Consider the following 11,186-nt stretch of genomic DNA (forward strand, 5'->3'; position numbering starts at 1 on the left):
GATTCCTCAAGGATCTAGAACTAGAAATACCATTTGACCCAGCCATCCCATTACTGGGTATATACCCAAAGGATTATAAATCATGCTGCTATAAAGACACATGCACACGTATGTTTATTGCAGCACTATTCACAATAGCAAAGACTTGGAACCAACCCAAATGTCCATCAATGATAGACTGGATTAAGCAAATGTGGCACATATACACCGTGGAATATTATGCAGCCATTAAAAAGGATGAGTTCATGTGGGGACATGGATGAAACTAGAAACCATCATTCTGAGCAAACTATCACAAGGACAGAAAACCAAACACCACATGTTCTCACTCATAGGTGGGAACTGAACAATGAGAACACTTGGACACAGGGTGGGGAACATCACACACTGGGGCCTGTCATGGGGTGGGGGGAGGGGGGAGGGATAGCATTAGGAGATATACCTAATGTAAATGACGAGTTAACAGGTGCAGCACACCAACATGGCACATGTATACAAATGTAACAAACCTAAACGTTTTACACATGTACCCTAGAACTTAAAGTATAATAATAATAATAAATTAGAAGGCAAGTAACTTACCTTCAGAAAAAAGAAAAAGGAAAGATTGGTCTCAGACAACTAAAATATTTCGTTTTAGATGTAGCTGATTACATACTGGATACAGGTTTTGGGTCAGAAATGAAGCTAATTTCCCGCCTAGTAATGCCATCAATGGAAAAGCATAACATCCTTATGTCCAGTTCTACTTTTCTAAAGGAAACTCAAAGTTTGTTTGGGAAATTAATATAGTTGGATTACTTGTTTGCTGCTGTTAGATGAGGTTGGGTGCTCAACAGCATGCTTCTTTATGGTTGGAAGAAACTGCTGATAGTACATATGTTCCTAGCTTCAGTGGTGGTACAGGAGGGACATCAACTGATGTGTTTGCATCAGTTGATACTGGAAAAAATTTTCAGACAAGAGTACTTTGAACATAGCAAGGCTTTCTTTTTCACATACTCCCAATTCAGTTGATGATGAGTCTTGGGTAAAATGAAAACATTGAAGTGTGTAATGCAATTTTGATGCAAAAAAGAAAATTCTCTTATCTTCAATTTTTCTTATATAGAGACAGAGTCTCACTGTGTCACCCAGGCTGGAGTTCATTGGTGCAATCCTAGCTTACTGTAACCTCTAACCCCTGTGCTCAAGCCATCCTCCTGCCTTAATCTCCCAAGTAGCTGGATCTATAGGTACATGCCACCAGACCCGGTCCAGAAAAGAAAATGGTTCTGATTTTTGAATTTTTAATATATGTGAAATTTGACATCCTTGTATCTCCTGTTCTGTTCCTACTCTCACCCTTAAAACAAATACTAACTAGCAATGTGAAATGTTGAAAGCTGCAACATTGTAGTTACTGATACCAATGGAGTTCACTGAAGAGATTAATGCATTCTAAATGTCTTGCTTTTTACTTAAAAAAAGAAAACACCATTAAGGAGTTTACCATCTACTTAGGGGAAAATAGATAATAATGAAAATAGATGACAAATATTCTTCGGGCCATAAAATTGAGTGAGGGTTGTTCCACTGGGAGTATAAAGAGCTAACTTTCAGTTCACAAGATTGAGAATTTCATTATTATGAACTTGTCTTTCCAAAATCAATAGTAATGGCCCACATGGATCTCCCTCCCTCTACCTAGTTTAATTGACCCATCTTGTTCTCCACATTGGCTTCAGTGTAATTAGAGGGAGAGGAAAAATCAGCTGGAAATCAGAAAAGCACAACTCAAGAGAATCAGGCTGTTCTGCCCTTTCCAGAAAAGAAAGTATTTACATCAGTGCTCCACTCAAATCTCTACCCTTTGGTTTTGCCCAGCCTGTCTGTGGTATTTGTCTAACCTTTCTTAGAAAACCCTTTTGGTAATATCTCCTTGAAAACCACAGTTTGAGTGAAAGCCACAAGGAGCTTGCAAATCAGCAAACCACAGCTCACCTCATGATTTAGAACCTCTATCAAGTGTCCCCAGTTTACTCTGAAGGCAGTCCAAGTCCTCTCAAAGTTAGACAGCTTATCTGTACTTTCACATTAGTGGATATCAATGATTTATTTCTCAGTTCTTATTCTTTTTGCTCCAGGATCTTTCCTTATTGACGTAGCAAATATTTTTTAAGATTTTATTTTGAAGGAATTACAGATTCACAGGTAGTCGCAGTCTACTTTTACCCAGTTTTCCTTAGTTGTTCCGTCTTTCCTAGTTACATTATAAAATCAAAATCAGGAATTTGTTTTTTTATTCAAAATATGTGTATAGAGGCAGAGGCAGTGGTTTTTTTGCTTTTGTTTTTTTGCATTCCTTACTGCTCTTTAGCAAAATGCTTCCTCTAGTAACTCACAATTTCCTATTGTGGTTAATTCCTAAATTGGGCTGACAATGTGCAGAAGCCACAGTTATGCCAAATACATTCTGTGCCAATTTTCCTGTAGGCACAAGCTTTCCAAAATAAACATGTCCCCAACATCAGGAATCTTTTTTATGTAAACTCTGGCAAGACAGTTACAACATCCACAGTGCATGTAGAAAATGTGAGTTGTTCAGGAAAATCTCAAAATAAGATATTTGGTAACCCTCTTTTAATTATCATAGTCAATAATTAAAATATATAATAATGTTACTTTACTTCGTTATGGCTAATTTTTTTGTGGAAGTTAACTTTATTTGCAGTTAACAAAGTTACTTTATATCCACTTTCTCAGTTACATTAGGTTAAAAATTTTATACTTTTTTCTCTACATCACAAATATGCAACTATGACCTAGAGACAGTGAAGAAAATGAGTGGAATGAGGGAGAAGACATTCTCCCCCATCAGTGGCATGATTAGGTTTTTCTACCTCAAAGTAAGAGTTAACAATTCTACTTTAATCAGAATATAAGCAGTCTGGTTAAAAATTCAAGTGGTGTTTAAGGAAACTACTTTCTCCTTCCCACTCTTCACATACTATAATATCAATTTTTGATCTAGGAGTAAAATGTTCAGAATCTAGGTAAGCTCTGAATTTGAATAGATAGAAGTCTTAGCCCCCGATGTGATGGTGCAAATTTTAGCCCTTGAACAACATGGGGATTAGGGATGTCAACAGTCCCTGCAGTTGAAAATTAATTTGTAACTTCTGACTCCCCCAAAACTTAATCACTATTAGTCTACTGTTAAACAGAAGCCTCATCAATAATAGAAACAGTTTATTAACACATATTTTGTGTTATATGTATTATATACAGTATTCTTACAACAAAGTAAGCTAGAGAAAAGAGAATGTTAATAAAAAATTATATGAGGAGAAAATATATTTACTACTCATTAAGTGGAAGTGCATTATCATAAAGTTCTTCATCCTCATCGTTATCCCATTGAATAGGCTGAGGAGAGGAGAAAGTGGAGGGTTTGGTCTCACTGTCTCACGGGTGGCAGAGGTAGAGGAGATAGAAAGGGAAGCAGGAGAGACAAGCACACTCAGTGTAACTTTGAAAATATCGGTCTGGAATTTTTGCTTTTTCATTTCTCTAAATATATTTCTGTATGGTACCAACCCTTCTTGCATTGTTTGCATTAGTTTCAGTGCCCATATCGTGGAAGGGGCCATGTTGTGAAATAAGACGAAAGCAGTCTTACATAACCAGAACTCTTCTGCCAGATTGTCTAATGTCAATTTGTTTCCTGATACTGCTTCTTCTATATCTTCTTCCTCATCATCTGGCACTGGCTTGGAAGTATTCATCTCCAGTTAACAGCTGGAGATTCACCTTCTGTTAACTGCTCTGTTGTGGTGTCTGTTAGCTCTTGAATTTCTTTAAGATCCGTATCTTAAACTCTTCACCTCCCACTTTTTTTTCCCTTATCCACAATCTCTTTCATGATTTCCTTGGTTGGCTGTGTCATAAATCATGAAATCATGCACAACATCTGACACAGTTTTCTCTAGCAGGAATTTATTGTTTCTGGCTTGGTGGGTTTCATGGCTTTTTCTATAATCATAATGGCATCTTCAAATGTGTAATCCTTCCAAACTTTCATGATATTCTCCATATCAGGATTCTCTTCCACAGCACTGACAATCCTTTCCATAGAGTACTGTGTGTAATGAGCCTTCTGGGTCTTTGAGATCCCCTGATCTAGAGACTGAATTAGAGACCTTGTATTTGGGAACATGTAAACCACTTCGACACCGTTGACACTGAACTCGTGGGCCTCTGTGAGGCCAAGGGCATTGTCCAATATTAAAAGAACTTTAAGACAGTCCCTTACTGGCAAGGTGCTTCCTGACTTCGGGAACAAAGCATCAGTGGAAACAATCCAGAAAGAGGATTCTCAGTGTTCAGGCCTTCTTGTTGTACAACCAAAAGACTGGCAACTGTGTTTATCTTTTCCCTTTAAGACTCAGGGGTTAGTAGCTTTATAGAGAAAAACAGTCCTGATCATAAATCTGACTGGATTTGCACAAAACAGTGGAGTTAGCCTGTCCCATCTTGCCTTAAATCCTGATGCTCGCCTTTCTTTCTTATCAATAAATGTTCTCTGTGGCATTTTTTCCCCCAGAATAAGACACTGTGGTCTGCATTAAAAACTTATTTGGACCTATACCTTTTCCCCTCAGTGATTTTCTTAATAGCAACTTGTTTGCTGCTTCATGGTTGGCAGAAAGCCAAATACCTTTCTAAAATGATGAAACCATCCATTGTTTGCATTAAATTCTCTAGCTTTAGATCCTTCATCTTCCTTTTGCTTAAAGTTGTCATATAATGGCGTTGCTTTTTCTTGAATTGTATTAGAGTCTATAGATATGTCTTTCTCAGAGTAATCCTGCACCCGCATAAAAGCTGCATTTTCAATATGAAACAAAAAGGTATTTCACACTTTTCATGTAAGTTAGCAGTGAAAAAAAAAGTATAAAAAGCGCAAGATTTTCACACCTGTTGGTGTAGCTTCAGCAAAAGCTTCACAAATTTCCCTTTTTATTACAATGGTCCTTACTCCGTGTATTGGCCTGCTCTTGTGTTGCTATAAAGAAATACCTGAGGCTGATAACTTATCAAGAAAAGAGGTTTAACGGGCTCACAGTTTTGCAGGCTGTACAAGCATAGATCCAGCATCTGCTCCTGTTGAGGACCTCAAGAAACTTCCAATCATGGCAGAAGGTGAAGGGGGAACCAGCATGTCACATAGCCACAGTGGGAGCAAAAGAGGGGAGGGGAGGTGCCACACTGTTTTTTTGTTTGTTTGTTTTTTTGGTTTTTTTTGTTTTTGAGACAGAGTCTCGCTCTGTCGCCCGTGCTGGAGTGCAGTGGCCGGATCTCAGCTCACTGCAAGCTCCGCCTCCTGGGTTTACGCCATTCTCCTGCCTCAGCCTCCCGAGTAGCTGGGACTACAGGCGCCCGCCACTTCGCCCGGCTAGTTTTTTGTATGTTTTAATAGAGACGGGGTTTCACCGTGTTAGCCAGGATGGTCTCGATCTCCTGACCTCGTGATCCGCCCGTCTCGGCCTCCCAAAGTGCTGGGATTACAGGCTTGAGCCACCTCGCCCGGCCGCCACACTCTTTTAAACAACCAGATCTTGGGTGAACTTAGAGCAAAGATTCACTCATTGTCACAAGGACAGCACCAAGCCATTCATGAGGGATCCATTCAATGACGCAAACACCTCCCGCCAAGGCCCACCTCCAACATTGGGGATTATGTTTCGACATGGAATTTGGAGGGGACAAACATCCAAACTATATCACCCTGGATTCATTTTCATTGAAACGGTGGGCAACTGCAGCTGCAGGTCTCAATTTATGGTGCATATCAAGCAATTCAACTTTATTGGGAGCCCTTTCAGCACCACTAGTAGCACTTCATATGGATCCCATGGTTTTATTTAAAGATTATGGTATTGCACTAACCATGATGAAAAATACATGAGAACTGCAAGAGAGAACTTTTTACTGCAATACAAAATTTACTGGAAAGACAGCTGCTCCTGTGGAGATGATTAGAGTGTTTTAAAAGGATACTTGCAACACTTGAGCTCACAGTAATAGCAATAGGAGGAAGCTATGAAATTGTTACAGTCATACGACATGTGCTATAGTTAATTTTATGCAGTTATTCTTTAATACTGCATCTTTACCTATCTTGACATTTCTCTTGACTGCAAATGGTACTTTGTAGGGGTCTGTGTTTATAAGCTTTGATAACTTTCAACTTTTTTATTTTGTGGTAGTGAATGAGAAAATAGACTAGTATCTACATCTATTTACACATTCATGAGATATCTAACTTTTTCTTATTTTTTAAATATTTGTAGTCTACAAAGTTCATCTGCAAGTTTTTTCAAGGCCTTATTTTCTTCAGAGAACATTGAGTAGGAATATTACTTGTAATCCTATTCTCAACAGTGATTTAGGGGCCATTTTAATTTGCATCATGATATCAGTACTAATTCTGATATCAGGATAACTATCTCTCTAGTCTTTTTTTTCTTTTTCTTTTCTTTTTTTTTTTTTTTTTTCACTCAGACACCCAGGCTGGAGTTCAGTGATGCAATCTCTACTCACTGTAACCTCTGCCTCCTGGGCTCTGGTGATCCTCCCACCTCAGCCTCCCAAGTCACTGGGACTACAGGAATGCACCACTACACCTGGCATTTATTTATTTATTTATTTATTTATTTATTTATTTATTTATTTATTTATTTATTTATTGTATCTTTTGTTGAGACAAGGTTTTGCCAGGTTACCCATGCTGGTCTTGAACTCCTGAGCTAAGGTAATCTGTTCATCTCATCCTCCAAAAGTGATGGAGCTACAGGTGTGAGCCACTGCACCTGGCCCCTCTCTATTCTTTTGTGGCTAGGAAACCAAAAGAATTGTGACTATCATAGGCATCAGTAAGAGTTGTGTTTTTTCTTTTTCAACTTTTATTTTAGGTTCTAAGGGTGCATGTGCAAGTTCGTCACATGGGTACATTGTGGGTCTCTGGGGTTTGGTATACAAATTATTTAGTCACCTAGGTAGTGAGCATAGTATTTGATAGGTCCAAGTAGTCCCCATTGTCTATTATTCCTGTTTTTGTGTCTATGTGTACTGAATGTTTAGCTCCTACTTATAAATGAGAACGTGAGGTATTTGATTTTCTGTTCCCGCATTAATTTGTTTAGGATAATGGCTCCCAACTCCATCCATGTTACTGCATAGGATATAATGTTATTCTTTTTTTTTTTTTTTCTTTTGAGACGGAGTCTCGCTCTGTCACCCAGGCTGGAGTGCAGTGGCCAGATCTCAGCTCACTGCAAGCTCCGCTTCCTGGGTTTACGCCATTCTCCTGCCTCAGCCTCCCAAGTAGCTAGGACTACAGGCGCCCGCCACCTCGCCCGGCTAGTTTTTTTTTTTTTTTTTTGTATTTTTTAGTAGAGACGGGGTTTCACTGTGTTAGCCAGGATGGTCTCGATCTCCTGACTTCGTGATCCGCCCGTCTAGGCCTCCCAATGTTATTTTTTTTATGGCTGCATAGTACCCCATTGTGTATATGTACCACCTTTAAAAAAATCCAGTCCACTGTTTGTAAAGCATGAAGCATTCTTTACTTAAAAAAAATTTTTATATGAGCATATAATTTCTCAATAATCTCAAATGGATAACTTGTTTCTATATCATTAACACTGAACAAGTAGAGGAAATGTATTTTCTCATCCTGTACTATTTCTCATTAAGATTTAAATTATAAGAGGTAGGTTTATGTGATTTCAACATTCAACAATGTCTTAATGTGCCATTACATTAAATAAGAAAATATGCTTGGGATTTTAAAAAAGGAAAAACTGAAGAAAATGGCTCTGCCAGTAATTTTGTGGCATTATGTCTTAGTCATTTTGTTGTTCAATTTCTCAGTTTGTGAAACATAAACAGTAATAGTATCTTTCTCATAGGGTCATTGTGAGAACTAAATTAATTTTAAAATAAGGCATGTAGAACTATGCCTAGCACTTATATGTGTTAACTATTATTAATGTGGTAACTATTAACACTTATATGTGTTAACTATTATTAATGATGGTGATTATATCCTCTTTTGAAAATGTGAAATACCAACAACTAAAATATCAGATATTTAGAGACAAGAAATAAAAGTAGTAGATTATAAAGTATTTAGAAATAAGTTCCAGGTGCTGTAAGATCTGAAGTTTATATAATTGGGAGAAGCTTTTATAAGGAAATAGGAGAAAGGTTTTATAAGGAAATAGGGGAAGCTTTTATAAGGAAAATAAATTTATAACAAAATTACAAATAAAAAGTTAAGATTGATGGATGTTCATATTAGCACTGCTTAGAAAAAAAAAAGAGAAAAATAGAGAAAGTTAGATACATACCTCAGTAGGTAAATAGCCCAAAAGTTGCACATTCATATACTACTAGCATACCAGGTACTCATTAAAAATAATGATAAATGTACTAACATGAGAAGGGATGTGGGTTATATTATTAAGTGGGAAAAGCAAAATTAGTTATGGAAGGCATGGTAGTTGCCTATCAGTAACTATTGCTTCAGTTTTTCTTACAAAGAAACTTCTGATCTTATTCAGGAAGACAATGTGCTCAGCTTAAAAAAAATGTGGTTTAGATGCCTTTGCACCTTGGTGGGGTCAAGTGGCAGTATTCTGACTGATGGGTTGTGAGAGGTCATCACTGCTCTTTGTCCTTTCCACTCCTCCTCCCTGGAAGGTGAAAAAATGCTGGTGATATAGCAGCTATTTGGGGTCCTAAGGTAACAAGCATGTGGGTAAAAGTAACAATTAATGGTAAAATTGGAAAGATATAAAGAATCTGGGTCCTTTGTGGCATTGTGGATCTCCTACCAGTCTTCTGCTTATTATTTCATAAAGATAAATGCTCCTTTGGTTATTTATTTTTGATTCAGCTGAAAGTAAATTGTGACTGATACACACATAGTCTAATCTATGTATAATATGTATTAGAATAATGTAATACAGGGAAACAGAGCCGTCCATGTAAAATGGACTAAAAGAATAACTAGCAAACTCAGAAGTGTGGCTGCCCTGGAAAGGAAAGTAGTCATAAGAGGGAAAATGCTCTCATTTTGTTCAGTGTTTTTTTAGATTTGAATCTTTTCTAGTGAATATATTTATATCATTTTAAACAACAAAAAAAGAGAGCATTTTTAATACCATTCTTTAGTGTGTGTGTGTGATAGGACATTTTGTCTTTCACGTTGTATTAGGAAAAACAGGTGAACAAGTTTGGAAATTTAGGCTATAAGCTTTATGTGATTTTAAATTTAGCTACTCACACTAAAAATACTCCCTTAATCTTTTTTATCTTCAACTCATTACCATTGCAAAATCCTCTAAGCAAGCACACCCTCATACTGAGTCACCTGCTGTAGTCTACAAAGCTCTGATCACTGTGGTTTGTGTTTAGGTCCATCTGTAGAGGATTGCAGGGTCTGGGAAATGTTACACTCTGTAGTCTTCTCCAACATTTTCATTAAGAATAAATATTTGTAAATCATTATCAAGAACAGCATTCAAGGGGAAAACCAGGCTAAATGACACAGTGTAAATAAGAGGTTTGTACAGAAATGGGTACTAAGTTTTAGAGGCAAGCAGACAGCCCCAAGTTTGAATTGGAATGCCTTAAGTCATTTTGAGAGTAGTTAACATCTCTCTCCATGGATAGCTATAAGGTTGCTGCAGCTGAGTCTCAACAGAAACACAGGCTATGAAGACAGTCTACTTTTGCTTTAAAAAAGTTGCTCTCTTTTAAAATTATTCTCCTTTATTCAATATTTCAATAAACACATGTTGAATACCTATAATGCCCCAGGCACTGGACTCAGATTTGGGTGAAGAGCATGGGACGAAGAGAGGGGGATGCAGTCTAGTAACTCTTGAGATCCATTTCTCCCTGTGTCTTCCTAGGACACGGGGAGTTGGCATATCTAGTGGTCAGATAGGAAATCATTAGTCAAAAAAAGAAGTAAGAGAATGTAAAAGAAGCAGACAGATACCAAGAGTTGGAAACAAGCTAAGGATCAAAAGCAGAAACATCCATTCAAGCCAAAGTAAACTCAGCCATTCCTTCTATCCACCCATCTATTCAAGTAACACTAACAGAAAGCCTGCTAAGTACAGGCATCATGATAGCTGTTGTGGAGAATGCACAGATACGAAAACCACAGATCCTGTCCTTAAAGGATTTACAGACTAATGGACTAATGAGGCAGAGATCAGCCAGCATTCATTAAATGTCAAAAGAGAAGTTCAATCAAGGCCCAAGAACCCCACAGGAGTGGGACACCACTTTTGGTTGGGCAATCAGAGAAGCCCTGTCAGGAGAGGTTTGAAAAACGAGAATGACTTTGACAGGACCAAATAGAGAAAGAAGCAGGAGAAGGGCATTGTGGACTGTGACACAGGCAGAAACAAGGATAAAAAACATTTGAGTCGAAGGCAGGGGAGCCCAGTGCCCTAGAAACAATTGAGAAGTTCACTGGCTCAAAAACAAGCTTTTCAGATGATGTTCAACAGATCTTGCAGAAAGAGGCTGAAAAGGAGGTTATCTCTTGATCCAGGCCATCCTATGGCAGTGTCTTTATCTGAACTGTAACTTGGGTTTCTACTTTTTATTTGGAAAAAAAACAAAGCTATGTTTACTCAAAATATTTTAAAACCTGAAAACCACTGAGAGCATCTATGGGTTAACATAAGAAATGACAGAAATGTGCTCAGAAGAATGTCTGGGCCAGATCTTTGAAGGCATTAAATGACCAGGAGAATTCCTTTTTTACAGAGTGCAATGGTGGGGTCTCTGGGAAATTTTTAAACAAGAAATTAACACTAGAAAAAAATGAATTATGAAGTGACTATTGCACATCATGTCAGAAAGGAACAGAGACTGTAGTCACAGAGACTGATCAAAAGGACATGGCAGAAGTTCAGGGAAAATACTAAGGGCCTGCATGAAGGTACCGAGAGAAGGGACAAGGGAAAAAGGAATTGTCAAACGACATTTAGAAAAAGGATTTACCAGCCTCTTAATTGCATAAATAAGTGAGAGGCAAGTTAATGACTTAGATCTCCTTTAATATTTGTTTAATATTTATATTTGTGAATGATATACACACATACACATTTTAATAA

Source organism: Rhinopithecus bieti, unplaced genomic scaffold (assembly GCF_001698545.2).
Source record: "Rhinopithecus bieti isolate Rb0 unplaced genomic scaffold, ASM169854v2 scaffold_18126, whole genome shotgun sequence".
Classification (NCBI taxonomy): domain Eukaryota; kingdom Metazoa; phylum Chordata; class Mammalia; order Primates; family Cercopithecidae; genus Rhinopithecus; species Rhinopithecus bieti.